The 15,911-nt window shown below is 43.9% G+C and overlaps 1 protein-coding gene across 1 annotated transcript in view; it reads right to left on the bottom strand.

Moving 5' to 3' along the window:
- The window catches only part of LOC126191198 (putative phosphatidate phosphatase), a 354,047-nt gene that overhangs the window by 211,824 nt on the left and 126,312 nt on the right, over window positions 1-15,911 (bottom strand). The gene's annotated exons all lie outside the window — the stretch shown is intronic.

Raw genomic sequence — 15,911 nt, forward strand, 5'->3', positions numbered from 1 at the left:
AAAAATTGAAAAGAATAAGAAAAGAAGAAGAAAGCAGGTGATGCAAACCACTTAACGTATTTACTGTAATAGTTTCATAATTCCAAATGCGTTGTTTTTTCGTGGCACTAAGTGCCATCTACAATGTCACTGTAACGTAATTCATGACAACAGAGATTCGACAACATGAGTAAGTGCAATAGAAAACGTAAAAAAAAATTGTTGTCTGTCACTTCTTAAGCCGTTATGGAAAAAAACTAAATAACGCGGAACCTGAGCTATGATACTGTGGCGAAAAAGCACTTTTCACATCTTTAAGTCAACTTCTGCAGCTGGTACCAAATTGTTAAGATGTCTGTAAAACGCGCATACAAAGTTTCACGGTACCTCTGAAGGTAATCTATCTGTAGCAACCATGTAATAACACTCAAAATACGCTAAGCAGTCTATACGGGCTAAAATGTGCAGTCCAAAAATCACGTGACTTGAGCTGCAGCAGATGTTGGGAACAGAATTCTCGTTCTGTGCATCTGTTTGCTCACTCCATAGATATTTATACTCTATGGGACAAATATGTGTGTACAGTGTGTTTAAAACAACTGTCACATATTCCTACAGGAGGCAGTATTGGTCAAAACTAGAAGGAAAGTTGCGGTAATGATAAATTCTCAAACCAGTACTTGTTGATTTTAGGGTTAATCTGTCCCCTCATTCCCATTTGTCTGCAGATGTAGACATTATAGGCTGTTCTGCATGAGTTATCGAGCTTCTGAACACATCCTTAAGCTTTTTCTCGCAGTGAATCACATACTCTTTCAAATTCGACCGGCTCCATTCGGATTGCATTTGTCACCCTCCCCCCCCCCCCCCCCCACCACCACCACCCTTATCGTCTGCACATTGTCGATGAGTTGAACACACTCCAGAGCCTTTACATATCCTCATAGCCAAAAATTCAACGGGTTCAGGCCCGGTGAATGGGAAGGCCATGGTACCGAATCGCCTCGACCAATGCACCACCCATGAAACTTTGCGGTGAGGCAGTTTCGAACGATGCATAGAAAACGGGTTGGTACCCCGTAGTACATAAAACACAGCCGTTTCCATTCTTCAAGAATACCATTCTCCAATAGCAATGGAAACTCATGGCGCAAAAATGGGTGGCGCACAACAACTGTTAATGTGTTTGGTAAAGTGCATGGTCCTATGACTCCGTAATGGATAATTCCTTCCCATACACTGATACTTAATAATCCTAATGCCTCACCTCCATGACTGCACGAGGATCTGGATCTGCCCTCACGTGCGTACGAGGTCTGTTCGAAAAATTCAACACTTTGTCCACAAAATTGTTCTACGCTCACTTTTTACTTATTGTGCACTTGTGCATGGTCTCCTTCGAAATACTCTCCTCCATAATTGGCACACCGTTCCCAACGTCGTTTCCGCTTCCGAAAGCTGTCTTGTTACGCCTCTTGCCGGATCCCGCTAAGCGTCGTGTGCGAATTTTTTTTTTATCTCGTCTATCAACGGGGTTTTCAACTTTGGAAGTAAAAACTGTCCGTAGCGGATGAGGTAGCACAGTGATTTCGTTTTTTGTGCAATAGTCGCGCACCAGCTGGGATAAAAGGGTGTGTGCGTTATCGTGATGCAAAAGCCATGAACTGTCTCGCCACATCGCTGGTCGTTTCCTTCTCACATTTTCTCGTAGGCGTCGCAACACATCCCGATGTTAGGAAGGCTCTGACATTTGACCTCAACTGACGAAATTTGTTTGATCTTCGAGATCATTTCGCGACCCATTGTGAAGATTGAACCTCGGTCTCAACATCATAACGGTAGACCCACTTCTCATCACCTCTTAAGGAACATCTAATTCTCATTTGCGCTGCCGCGCGGGGTAGCTGCACGGTGGAGGCGCCTTGAACGGTCCGTGCGGCTTCCCCCCGTTGGAGGTTGGAGTCCTCCCGGCTTGGGTGTGTGTGTTGTCCATCGCGTAAGTTAGTTTAAGTTAGATTAAGTAGTGTGTAAACCTAGGGACCGATGACCTCAGCAGTTCGGTCCCACAAGACCTTACCACAAATTTCCGAATTTTCATTTGCCCGATCCGAAAGCTATTCACAGAATGCGAGGCGGAGGTCCTTCTGGTCATGGCTCATGAGACGTGCAACAAACTTTGCGGCAATACGATGTATTTTAAGACGCTGTCAGGATTTCGTGACGTGATCCAACTGGAACGTTACATTCTTCTGCAATTTCTCGGTCGGACCGTCAGTCTTCGATTGACACGCACAATTTCATTCATCTTACTGCCATGACCGTCGGCGGTAGACGTCGAAGAGTTATCTTGTTGCGACGCCGGAGAGAAAATATGAGAAGGAAACGGCCTCCAATGTGGCGAGACAATTCATGGCTCTTCCATCACGATAACGCACCCGCACTTCCATCCTTGCTAGTGCGCGACTATTGCCTCATCCTCCGTAGTCTCCAAACCTGAATCTGTAACTTCCATCCGGCGATATTTAAACCGTGTAAACCATTCATAAAACCAAGTACGGCTTAAGCACTCATCTCCGTAGGCTCCCTGAGTCATTTGGCGTGACTTTAATGCAGACGCCTTGCTCCTCTAACTTCGCCGTTTCGAAATTTGCAGACTGTGCGTCACAAAGTTCTACTCAACACAGCACTGGACAACAGCTAACAGGCATACAACAAGGAAACCTCCGGCGGTTACACATTAAACGCCGGTATGTGCCGGGATGGCAACCGCATTTCGCACCAACACGTCATTGGCGTGAAATTAGCAATGTTCCGGGATTTTTTGAACAGATCTCGTATAGCAGTGATTTACTACGCCATCTCTTGTGGATCCCGCCTCATCTGAGAATCTTCAATGTCCCATACCGCAACAGCAATTTATTTCCGGTCATAATACAGGGCCGGCCTGAGTGGCCGAGCGGTTCTAGGCGCTTCAGTCTGGACCCGCGCGACCGCTGCGGTCGCAGGTTCGAATCCTGCCTTGGGCATGGATGTGAGTGCTGTCATTAGGTTAGTTAGGTTTAAGTAGTTCTAAGTTCTAGGGGACTGATGACCTCAGATGTTAAGTCCCATAGCGCTCAGAGCCATTTGAACCATTTTTGAACCATAATACAGGATATCCGAGCTATAGCTATACACACACACACATCGTAATAACGGAAGAACTAGACATTTTATGTTGCTGGATGAATACGCAAACGATAGAGTACTCCAGATTGCGCATGCGCGCCAGTGCCAGGACACACCTGTCTCGACATGTTGGCGAACTGTGCATTTCTTCAAATGCCTCCCGACGTCATTTTCCAGCAGGATGGTGCCTCCCCCCCCCCCCCTCCCGATATGATGAGGATGTTAGCACATTTCTCCATGAGACGTCTGCTGAGCGCTGGATCAGAAGGGGGGGGGGGCAATTATCTGCTCCCCTCGGTCTCCCCATCTGACTCCGCTGGATTTTTGTGCAAGGGGGTTTATCAAGAATTAGCTTAGCGTCCACTGCTTCGCTCGCGGAGACTGTATAGCTTGCAGAGAGTGTTGTTTTGTTTTTATTTAATCGAATTTTTATATTGTTCACAAATTGTGATATCTTCTAAGCTTTCCACAGTAATTAAGGCCATATAAGCATGGTCTTTTCCGAGTGTACTTCTGATCAAAAAGCAATTTTGGTAAGCAGAGTAACAAGTTTTTGTTAATTATGGCTTTTGCTTTATGTGGAAATATTTCCATAGCAACTTTCATGCCCAAACAAATATTTCTTTATATCTAACCGAGAAGTGAAATACCAATTTTCCTAAATTTAGCTTTAAAATTTTTTTAATGTAACGAAATATTTTCTTAAAAATTTTCATCACTTATTTCACCCCCTTAGTAACTGAATTTTCTAAAACACTGAAACACGTATTTTTTTAATTTCTAACCGAGAAGTCAAATACCAACTGTCAAAGATGTAGCATTAAAATCCCTTAGTAGTTATGTATTTCGAAGAAACCCTTTCACCCACTATTTCACCCCCTTAGTGACTGAATTTCAAAAAATGCTTAAACACGTATTTTTCTATTTTCTGACTGAGAAACCAAATTCCTGTTTTCACAGTTCTAGTTTCAAAATTCCCTTAATAGCAACATACTTTCAGAAAGCCTTTCATCCCCTATTTTGCCCCCTTAGGAGTGTAACTTCGGACACTCCCTTGTTAAGCCACGCCTACAGTGTAATGTAAGCTCCACACCCTCTCCAAACTTTGAGTTCCCATCCTTACGCGGTTTGGGCTGGGCCGTGACGAGTCGATGAGTCAGTCTGACCTTATTTCACCCCCTCAGTGATTGGATTCCTGAAACCAGTGCAATACGTGTTTTTTCATCTCTAACCGAAAATCTGAACACTAATTTTCAAAGATTTCGCTTGAAAAATACTTTCATAAAGCTTTCACGCCCTTAGGGGTTGAATTTCCAAAAATAATGACATGTGTATATTTCATTTCTAACAGAGAAGCGATGTACAAATTTTCATAGATTTACTTTGAAAAATGCTTGCACAATGAAATATTTCCCTAAAAACTTTCATCCCCTGCTCCCCCTCCATAGGGGTTGAATTTCCAAAAACAGTGTAACACGTATTCCTTTTATTTCTAACTGAGAAGCCAAGTCTGAATTTTCATAGATTTAGCTTTAAAAATGCTTTCATAATAAAGTATTTCCTTAAAAAATCTCATCCCCCATTTCACCCCGTTAAGAGTTCAGTTTCTAAAATACTGAAACACGCATTTGTTTAAATTTGTAACCAAGATGTCAAATACCAGTGTTCATAGAAGTAGCTTTAAAAGTACTTTAGTAGTTCTGTAATAATGATATATCTTCGAAACAAGCTTTCACCTCCCAGAGGCTGAAACACGTATTTCTTTATTTCTGACCGAGAAACCAAATAGAAATTTTCGTAGATCTAGCTTCAAATTGACAAAATAGAGAGTTTTTCAAAGAATCTCTTTATTGCCTATTACGCCTTCAGGGTTTGAATTTCGAAAAATCCTTTCTTAAACGACGCCTACTCTATAAGATGACGCCTACTCTATAAGATGCATACCTTCTCCAAATTTAAAGTTTCTATCTTTAGCGGTTTGGGCGGGGAGCTGAAGAGCCGTCAGTTAGTCAATCAGGACAATGCCTTTCATACGTACAGATATTGTTTACAGATCAAAGGATCGAGGTCTGGTGGAATTGTGACAACGGATGTACGCCGCAGCAGAGGCCGTAACAAACTGTCGTACTTACGAACACGTGGCGAGAGATGGAAAACCGTTTCTATATCTGTCGAGTTTCAAAGGATGCCCACACTCAAGAATGTTCGAGCTCCTGTGTACAATGTTGGACAGACAAAGTCATAAACTTTAATAGGTTCTGAAATACAAACACATGTTGCTGTACACCTCCAGATCGGAATCCTTGTATTATCGGACTTCTTCTCTACTTTTTATAAATACACCTCCTGTTGGAACATGCTCGCCGCCCGGTGTGGCCGAGTGGTTCTAGGCGCTTCAGCGTGGAACCGCGCTACCGCTACGGTCGCAGGTTCGAATCCTGCCTCGGGCATGGGTGTGTGTGTTGTCCTTAGGTTAGTTAGGTTTAAGTAGTTCTAAGTTCTAGGGGACTGATGACCTCAGATGTTTAGTCCCATAGTGCTCAGAGCCATTTGAACCATATTTTTGGAACATGTTCAGAAATGGTTCAATGGCTCTAATCACTATGGGAACATCTGAGGTCATCAGTCCCCTAGAACTCAGAACTACTTAAACCTAACTAACCTAATGACATCACACACATCCACTCCCGAGGCAGGATTCGAACATGCGACCGCAGCAGCACTGCGGTTCCGGACTGAAGCGCCTAGAACGGCTCGGCCACAGCGGCCGGCTTGGAACATGTGGTACTTCTTTTAACACCCTGTAGTGTCATTTCTGCTGGAACATTCTGTGAACTGCTTTATTATCGTGTATAATGTATGACTTCAGTGCCGTGACCAATAATAGCTAATTTGTAGCGACATGAAGCATAAGGCGAGCAGCTAGCTACATTCAGGAAAATAAACAATGCTGGAAACTAATAATCCACGTGAAGGTGAGGGTGTATATCCTCGAACCGCGCCCTGGAACGAAATATTACTGACCGACAGAAAATTGTCTTAATTGCTATTTTATGGTTTAATTTAAATATAGAGTTATTAGTGGACGGCGGAACCTCTGTTGCCAGTGATATATAACAAAATCAACTCAACGCACTCCGAATAAAGTAATTAGTAGGTCACATTTTCAAGAAATCAGGAATGGAATTAGCTAGTCCTTTGCTCGAATCCGAAAGGAAGAAGATTAGGACTTAACGTCACGTCAACGATTGAGTCATTAGAGCATGGGGGAAGGAAATCGGACAATTTATTTCCAAAGGAGGTATCTCACCACTTGTCTTTTACGTCTTCGAAAAACTTTTGCCTGGATGGCCGGACAGAGGTTTCAACACCGCTACTCCTAAATTCCAGTCCATTGTCTTAATCACTGCCCCAATTTGACCAGTGTGTCAGTCCTAGCTGATGTGCGTACTGTTAGTGAAAATTAACGTGACGTTAAACATCTCCGTTTCTCTGTCTGCAGAGAGCGCCAAGCGCTAAGCGGTTACGAGATACGAACGACTCCAGCTTCACGCTTCCCCTCCTCGCTCCCATCATCTTATCTGACAGGAAGTACTTGTGACATTGGAGGAAGGCCAATGTTCATCTTTTATTGGGGACAAACTTCACCAGAGAGTGTGCTACTCGAACACTTGTCTGGTCCCGAATGGTTTTCCTTCACGATTATTTTCTACTGACCGCCAAAAGCAGTGAAATATTAGATAAACATGCAAACCATGACATAATGTACCATGTATAGAGCACTGTCTATATATGTGTTCAAATGCACCCAATATTTTTCAGGAATGTCAGTATCAGGGATGGAAAGGAAAACATTTTAGAGCAATAAGAATATCGGTTAATGTGGTAATTTGTTGTTAACGATTTTCATTTACACTAAAGGTCCGTTTTCATTTGACTTGGTGTAGATTAGTGGCTTCACAGAAAAAACTGAAGAACGGCCAGTCATAGATCAATGGTTAATAAGCATCCTTGCTAGTATGGCAGTAACTTAGGCGTGTATTATGCAACGTTGCTACTCTCCACGGCTGTGCGCAAATGGGTGCTGTCATTTTCGAAAGATGCCTCTTGACCACTTTCTTCTCACTATTCACGCATTTTTATAGACACCCAAAAATAGTTCCACCCTCTCAAAGTTCTGCATCACCCCAGATCGCAGAACTCCTCAAGATAGATGTTGACTGTGGATATTGTATCACAGCCACAGTCCCTTTGACTGTTCAGAGATGTCACTAAACCCGCCCAAAGACGTAAAACCCATGCATGAGCAGCGCCTATTAGACGGAGAGGGTCCGACAGACGATCAGTTCCAGTCATTCCACCAGGAAGGAGGTACACACCTCGAGTTGTCTGTAGTTCAATCATGCATAAACGGTCAATACCGCGGTTCGATCGCGTCCACATTATTACTTTGTGACAGGAAGGGATCTCAACAAGGGAAGTGTCCAGGCATCTCCTAGTGAACCAAAGCGATGTTGCTCAGACATGGAGGAGATACAGAGAGCAGGAACCGTCGATGATATGCCTCGCTCAGGCCGCCCACGGGCTACTACTCCAGTGGATGACCTCTAACTACGGGTTATGGCTCGGAGGAACCCAGACAGCAACGCTACCATGTAGAATAATGTTTTTCGTGCACCCACAGAACGTCGTGTTACGATTCAAACTGTGTGCAATAGGCTTTATCATGCGCAACTTCACTCCCGACGTCCACGGCGAGGTCCATCTTTGCACGCACAACACCATGCAGCGCGGTACAGATGGGCCCAACAACATGCCGAACGGACCGCCCAGGATTGGCATCACGTTCTCTTCACTGATGAGTGTCGCATATGCCTTCAACCAGAAAATCGTCGGAGTCGTGTTTGGAGGCAATCCGGTCAGGCTGAATGCCTTACATACACCGTCCAGCGAGTGCAGCAAGGTGGAGGTTCCCTGCTGTTTTGAGGTGGCATTATGTGGGGCCGACGTACGCCGCTGGTGGCCATGGAAGGCGTCGTAACGGCTGTACGATACGCGAATGCTATCCTCCGACTGATAGTGCAACCATATCAGATACATAGGAACGAGGCATTCGTCTTCATGCACGACAATTCACGCCCGCATCGTGTACATCTTGTGAATGACTTCCTTCAGGGTAACGACATCGCTCGACTAGAGTCGCTGTCATGTTCTCCACATATGAACCCAATCCAACATGCTTGGGATAGATTGTAAAGGGCTGTTCATGGACGACGTGACTCATCAACCACTCTGAGGGATCTACGCCGAATCGCCGTTGAGGAGTGGGACAAACTAGACCAATAGTGCGTTGTTGAACTTGTGGATAGTATACCACGACGAATACAGGTATGCATCAATACAAGAGGACGTGCTACTGGGTATTAGAGGTACCGTTGTGTACAGCAATCTGGATCACCACCTATGAAGGTCTCACTGTATGATGGTATAACATGCAATGTGTGGTTTTCATAAGCAGTGAAAATGGCGGAAATGATGTTTATGTTCATGTCTATTCCAATTTTTTGTACAGGTTCCGGAACTCTCGGAACCGAGGTGATGCAAAACTTTTTTTGCTGTATGTAGCTTGCCTTGTGTCCTCAAGAGAAAGTGTTGAAACTAAACAGACTAAATAAAACGTCATTAAGAGTACTTCTAATGTGGCAGCCGCAAAGTCTAGTTTGTAAAATGAAGAAACAGCGCAACAGCTACTTGATCAACAATCTTTTATTGTATATACAACCGGTTTTGGAACATTTGAAGTTTCATTATCTGTTGCAAACCGGAATGATGAAAATACTATGTTGCACGACAATGGGAGGAATCCCCAAGTCTGATATGTCAGATAAGGAATCATGCGTCTAAAATGAATTAAAATAAACTGATCAAATAATGTTCCCCTCACATCTGAGGTATAGGAAAGGGTGTTCGGTATAATGAAGTGTACTGGCGCGCGTAATTGGCATCCAGGGTCTGAGATAGAAAAAATTGAGTAGAAATATTGTAGTAAAGCGTGAAGGACCGTGGAAGGGAATTACTTTAAACCCAGTAGAGAAAAAGGAAAATAACAAGTTTTTTAATAGTCCATATCATTGATTCGAATCAGAGAGACCCGGGAAGAAACTGATGTCAATCGACATAGCTCCGGCATTTTTCATACCAAAATATTTGTGCAGCAGGTTAAGGAACGGTGAAGTCTTAAAAAATGATCCTTTCTCCTATCTCGGAGTGTATCGTATTGAGTGCGATACAACCCAGATGTGTGAAAGCAGATACATTGGCCAGACAGTCAGGAATTTTTATACGAAATTTAAAGAATGCATAGACCTGGCCAATTCCAGCTCAGCTCTGACAATGCATTTAAATGTTTACACACTGCAGAGAAAGGTTGGTTACTCAGAGTCCTGGAAGAAATTTAAATCTTAAGAAGGATCATTCCCATTTTCTCGATACATCTAATGAACGTGATACAATATTTTAGATCAAAAATGGCGCTGAGCAGTATGGGACTTAACTGCTGAGGTCATCAGTCCCCTAGAACTTAGAACTACTTAAACCTAACTAACCTAAGGACATCACACTCATCCATGCCCGAGGAAAGATTCGAACCTGCGACCGTAGCGGTCGCGCGGTTCCAGACTACAGCGCCTAGAACCGCTCGGTCACATGTGGCGGCGTATTTTAGTTAATTATGAAGTTGTTCAAGTACGTTAAGGTGTGCATAGAACATAACATTTCTCCAATTTTTTTAATGTACAGTGTCTCTTCCCTCTTAATGTTGAGATGGTTCCGTCTTCTTTCTGCTGCTGCGTCCCTTTTTTCCAGTTTAAGCAGTTCACGAATGACATATCAGCTTCATACCACGCTTGCGTTATGGGTATTGTGCGGCCTCAGTACCCGCGGCTATTATTAGCTATTACATAGTTTTCCTGCTTGCGTTCCAGGTTGCGCAGTGCGGGGAACGGTTTATGGAATTTATGTAAGTAATTCCAACCAATATGTGATTTCTCTTCCTCTTTTTATTGCATTTTGCATGTCTCAAGATTCTGCTGAATTTTTGTGTGTCCGGTCGTGATGTCTGTTTTTTTTCGGATTTTTCTAGGTACTTTTTTATCCTTTTGGCACGGAACATTTGCTGCATGACAACGTTGACCTCAGATGATAAGTGTTACCGCGTAGTTCATTACCTGACATTTCAGACTTCAGGATTCCTCCGATTGTCGTGTTCCACAACATTTTCATTATCAAAGTTTACACCAAGTCGTCGAGCGACTAGAGCCTCCCATCGGGTTGACCGTTCGCCAGGTGTTTCGATTTGACGCTATTCCGCCGGCCGTTGAGGCCGAGCTGTTCTAGGCGCTACAGTCTGGAACCGCGCGACCGCTACGGTCGTAGGTTCGAATCCTGCCTCGGGCATGGATGTGTGTGATGTCCTTAGGTTAGCTAGGTTTAAGTAGTTCTAAGTTCTAGGGGACTGATGACCATAGATGTTAAGTCCCATAGTGCTCAGAGCCATTTGAACCACTTGATCGGAGCCATTTGAACCATTTTGACGCTATGTCGGGGACTTGCGCATCGATGGGGATGAAATGATGATAATTACGACAACACAACACCCAGTCCCTGAACGGAGAAAATCTCCGACCTAGCCAGGAATCGAACCCGGGACCTTAGGACTGACATTCTGTCGCGCTGACCACTCAGCTACCGGGGGCGGACAGTTTGCTCCAGGTGATGGAACTTTAAGTGTTCCGAGACCGGTCGTGTACACAATGAACGATTGTTAGTTAAGCGACTGTTACGCAGTTTCTTTGTTTTCTTTTTTACAAAATAACACATTATTCTACGAATAATACCGTAATTTAATCAAAATAGCAATAGTATACCGGACACTGTAAGCTTGTCACTCGTTTATTATGGCACGGAACGATAACGTTCCAGTGGAGTTACGTATGGTAATCAATACGAGTGACGTGCGGGAATAAGTGAAAGGTGCCAAGAGTTGTCGAGCTCCTCACGGTGGCCGCGTGGACTGGCTCACAGTTTTTTTCTGCAGCTGCAGCTGCCGCGCTGCTGAAACGCCTGCTGTGCAACCAGAGGCCGCCTTCCGGTCGCCGTCAGCGAAACGCGACGCGTGCGGCGCCCTCAGCGCATGGCGGCGGACATCCTAGGGGGTGCGGGGCCGCGGCGCGCTACATTGGTGTTAACATTGTTTAAAGTAATTTGTCTCTCCGTCTGTGTACAACTGCACAGCTGCGTCTTCATTAAACGTCACGTGAGAAGAGTCAATTTTTCTTCTACACGACATTTGAATCCGGTGTACTGTTTTGGGTGTTGATTTTACACGGAGTTTCAGGTACAATGAATATGTGTGTAAAGCAAAAACTTTCATTTCGTAATGAACTGAGGCTGCGAACCTCCCAGCTGCCGTCAAATGTGAGCCGCATTAAATTCGTAAGACAGCAGACTGTTGTATGCAAGACCAGTGTTCCAAAAATACCGCGGTGCTCTATACCGTATTTTACGGACTATAAGACGCACCTTAATTTTTAAGCAGTATAAAAAAAACATTTTTGATATTTTTATTATTAGATTTTAAAGCCAGGCTAAAATATTTTTAGTTTATAAAACCGAAATGACCTTTAAAATACCTTAAAATTGTCGTCTGAAATTTGTTCTTCTTGTTTTTCTTCATCCGCTTCGTCCTCATCGTCGTCCTCTTCATATACAAGATGGCCTTCACTGCCATCGAGAGCGTTACTTATGCCGCACTTATTGAAAGCTTTAACAATACAATTTTCTGTCACTCTAGACCAGGGGTCTCCAAAATACGGCCCGCGGGCCGAAACCGGCCCGCGAGGGCCTGCAAACCGGCCCGCGTTAGCTGACCGGACACCCCCGGTGTCCGGCCCGACAAATATTTGAGGTGGTACCTAGACTGCCAACAACTGAGTTTCGAGGCCTATCGCGGCCAATACACCGCGACATTGTGGGAGCTCTATCTTTACAAAGCGGAAGGTCATGGTTAAACATGTGGCTATCCGCCGGCCGCGGTGGTCTAGCGGTTCTAGGCGCTCAGTCCGGAACCGCGCGACTGCTACGGTCGCAGGTTCGAATCCTGCCTCGGGCATGGATGTGTGTGATGTCCTTAGGTTAGTTAGGTTTAAGTAGTTCTAAGTTCTAGGGGACTGTCCCATAGTGCTCAGAGCCATTTGAACCATTTGTGGCTATCCACAATAAACAGACAGACCATTCTCCGTGCTATAGTGAAAAAAAAAGAACGGTTAACAGACTAGTTTGGCGAAAACATTTTAAGTAAAAAAAAATACTTTGCGTTTTATTCTACTCGCGAGTCCGGTGCAAGTCTTTCAAATGGACGCCACTTCGGCGACTAACCTTAGTAATCAATCATTATGGAAGATGCTTCTTAAGCTAGGTTTCACTTTCTTTTGATTACGTTGTAAAATACATACATATTGTGCAGTGATATACTTTTTTGTCGGTGAAATTCGCCAGAATAAAATACGCCAGAATTTCGGTCAGGTACGTCCACCAACCAAAATTATGTAATTAAATAAAAATCGTAGTTCGTTTCAGCGCTAGCTATTCCCACAACCGTAGATTTTTGGGATTTCATCTTTCCTTTAGCCTTACATTACGGTGATCATGGAGTGCTAGGGTGCTTTAATCCCACTAGGTAGATCGTGGCCCTTATGACTTCGTGGAGGAGCCGATGTGGCCCGCGGACTAAAAAGTTTGGAGACACCTGCTCTAGACCACGACTGTCATATCCACTGTCACACTTGTCTGATTGCAGGTCCTTTTAAAGCTACCTTCGGCGTGAATTCATGTTGGGTTTCAACCATCATCCATTTGCTGATTCAAAATCTTTACCAACAGCCTTATGTTTTGGTTTATTTTATTTCATACCTCAAGTGCTACCAGTTTCGGCAACTCAATATTGCCATCTTAAGGCCCGATACGCCATTATCGTATTAACAATCTTGTCGAATGGTGCCATAAAACTGGAATAGTAAATCCGATCGTTATGCAACAGTGTCCTGTGAACGGGTGACACTGTTGCATAACTATCGGATTTAAGATTCCAGTTTTATAGCATCATTCGATAAGATTGTTAATACGATAATAGAATATGGGGCGTGACTATGGCATATTGAGTTGCCGAAACTGGTAGTATTTGAGATATAAATAAAATAAACCAAAACATAAGAAATACGTACCAGCTGATGTCCCCCAGGCCATAATGGACCGACAGAGATCATCCATTTGTTCCATTCCTCCCTCATAGTACTTTACATGGTTTGTTTATCGAGACATCAAAAAGTTGCATTAGTGAAGTAAGTCCTTCCGGAATAACAAAGTCCTCCCGGAATAACAGCTACCTCTGTATTTCCCTGTCTTAGTTAATCATTCACAGAATTTTTCAAATAGCTACTAAACTGATTTAGTACAAGAAGGGAACTCTTCTTCAATAAAGCACCTTTCCTTTTCTCCCACACTCTGTTAATCTATAATTTGTCCGCCCCTGGTAGCTGAGTGGTCAGCGCGACGGAATGTCATGCCTAACGGCCCAGGTTCGGTTCCCGGCTGGGTCGGAGATTTTCTCCCCTCGGGGACTGGGTGTTGTAGGTCGTTGTGTTGTAATCCCCATCGACACGCAAGTCGATGAAGTGGCGTCAGCTCGAAACACTTGCACCACGTGGACGGGAGGCCCTGCCACAAGGCATTTTTTTTTATCCATAATTTCATACCAGCCTCGTCCATCCAATCCTTGTCATGTACGTGATCAACAACACCTGACGGTATCTCAGAACGCTTCGGTATTTTTTTGCGCTTGGAAGTCATTATTGCATTAAGTTTAGTACCGCCAGCACAACAGCAAAGGTCAACAGTGTAGTGCGTTTTTTCATTTGCATTTGTTTTTATAGTTACAGTTCTAGCACCTTGTATGGCAACAGCTCTGTTACTCGGCACATCAACTGTCAGAGGAGTCTCGTACATGTTTGCTATATGCCTTAGTTCCACAATGGTTTTGTTTCGATGTTGAATAATAAAACAATAGAAAGATAATACTTCCTCTTCATACTCTTGTGGAATTTTCTGATATATTTTGGGTTTGGTTCGCAAGCATAAACTTGTAGCACCAGCCAACTCCATCCTTAAAATCTGTTAAGTTCCACTGTAACGCTAGCTTACGAGCGTGTATTTGAATTATTTTTCTGTTAATTCCAGTGACATTTTGACGGTGTCCTTGAATCCATTTCAGTACGTCATCTTCTAGTTTTGGCCATTCTGTATGCAGTCCTTCATCATTTTTTTCAGTTCTTCCTTACCAGCCCGCCAATCGCGAAAAGTTTTTCTGTTGGTGGAGGGCCAAAATACCGCTCAGCTGCTCTGTTTCCTTGTTCTTCTGTGTATAGTATTACTTTCAGTTTATAGCCCGCATCCTATGAATACATGTAACTTTTTCCTTTACGAAAAACAAAGAAAACAAATCATTTTCGATTCGAGTTCACTGGCATCGTTATGACGCATCGTAGGCTAGATAGTGTTCTCGGTTCGTGACACCGAGGGGGGAGTAAGACAGTATTAGCAAGCTTGCGAATGAACGTAACTCGCGTCCGTCCGTTGGTGCACTTCTGCTGCCAGCTGAATCCAGCGTTGCCAGATAGAGATAGTAGGTTTCCAGCGGCATCGAATATATGGTTATTTTTAAGAGTGGCGGGAATTTTAAATGCAACAGGAACATTTTTATATTAATTTCGAGTACAAGACCCAACTGAATTTTGGAGGCAATTTTTCGAAGACAAAAGTACGTCTTATTGTCCGTAAGATGTGCGTTATGTACGTGACGACTTCACAAAGTAAGTTACGTGTACCGTTCCGCCATTAAAACCGTTACCTAACAACGGTGGCGCATTGTCAGAAGAGATCACACGTTCAGGGTGTCCTGCAGATCCAGTACTACTGTGGTACGGATAACAGGTGGATCACAATGTGCGAGTGAAGTTGTACAGAAACTGGGAACGTACTCCAGAGCTGAAGTCGGCGGGAGTGCTCAATTCCCGTGGTCAAAGGGTCTAAATTGCACTCATATTTACCGTGAAGTTCTGGTGATACATAGACCAAATGTATTGTCACATCCAGCAACAGCCAAATAGTTCCAACAATTTGACCAAAGCCACAACATACGTGGCTGGTACTGACCCACCATACAGTCCGGATCCTACACCACGCGAATACCATATTTTCTGCAAGCTGGAAAAAACATCCTTGGGAAGGAGATTTTCCAACGATGAGCATGTTGCAGGGCATCCCGGATAAGCTCAATAATGTTCATGTCTGGGGAGCTTGATAGCCAGCGGAAGCGTTTAAACTCAGAAGACTGTTCCTGAAGCCAGTCTGTAGAAATTCTGGACGTGTGGGGTGCCGCATTGTCCTGCTGGAATTGCCCAACTTCGTCGCAATGCACAATGGACTTGAACGGATGCAGGTGGAGATTTTGGAGGTTTGTGATAAGATCTTATGGGACAAAACTTGGGAGGTCATCATGCCTAAGCTTTTTTTTTTTCTTGGTCATCATTCTACTGACTGGTTTGATGCGGCCCGCCACGAATTCCTTTCCTGTGCTAACCTCTTCATCTCAGAGTAGCACTTGCAACCTACGTCCTCAATTATTTGCTTGACGTATTCCAATCTCTGTC

Source organism: Schistocerca cancellata, chromosome 6 (assembly GCF_023864275.1).
Source record: "Schistocerca cancellata isolate TAMUIC-IGC-003103 chromosome 6, iqSchCanc2.1, whole genome shotgun sequence".
Classification (NCBI taxonomy): Eukaryota; Metazoa; Arthropoda; class Insecta; order Orthoptera; family Acrididae; genus Schistocerca; species Schistocerca cancellata.